Genomic DNA, 406 nt, shown 5'->3' on the forward strand with positions numbered 1-406 from the left:
CACACACACAGACTGGGCACACACACACACACAGACTGGGCACACACACAGACTGGGCACACACACACACACACACATAGACAGGGCACACACACACACACACACACACACACACACACAGTCTGGGCACACACACAGGCTGGGCACACACACACACACAGACTGGGCACACACACACAGACTGGGCACAAACACAAAGACTGGGCACACACACACAGACTGGGCACACACACAGGCTGGGTACACATACAGACTGGGCACACACATCATGGCTGGGCACACACACACAGACTGGGCACAGATACACAGAATAGGTACACACAGACTGGGCACACACACAGACTGGGCACACACACAGGCTGGGCACACGCACACACAGACTGGGCACAGATACACAGTTTGGGCA

This window comes from Rhincodon typus, chromosome 10, assembly GCF_021869965.1.
Source record: "Rhincodon typus isolate 14 chromosome 10, sRhiTyp1.1, whole genome shotgun sequence".
Taxonomy (NCBI): domain Eukaryota; kingdom Metazoa; phylum Chordata; class Chondrichthyes; order Orectolobiformes; family Rhincodontidae; genus Rhincodon; species Rhincodon typus.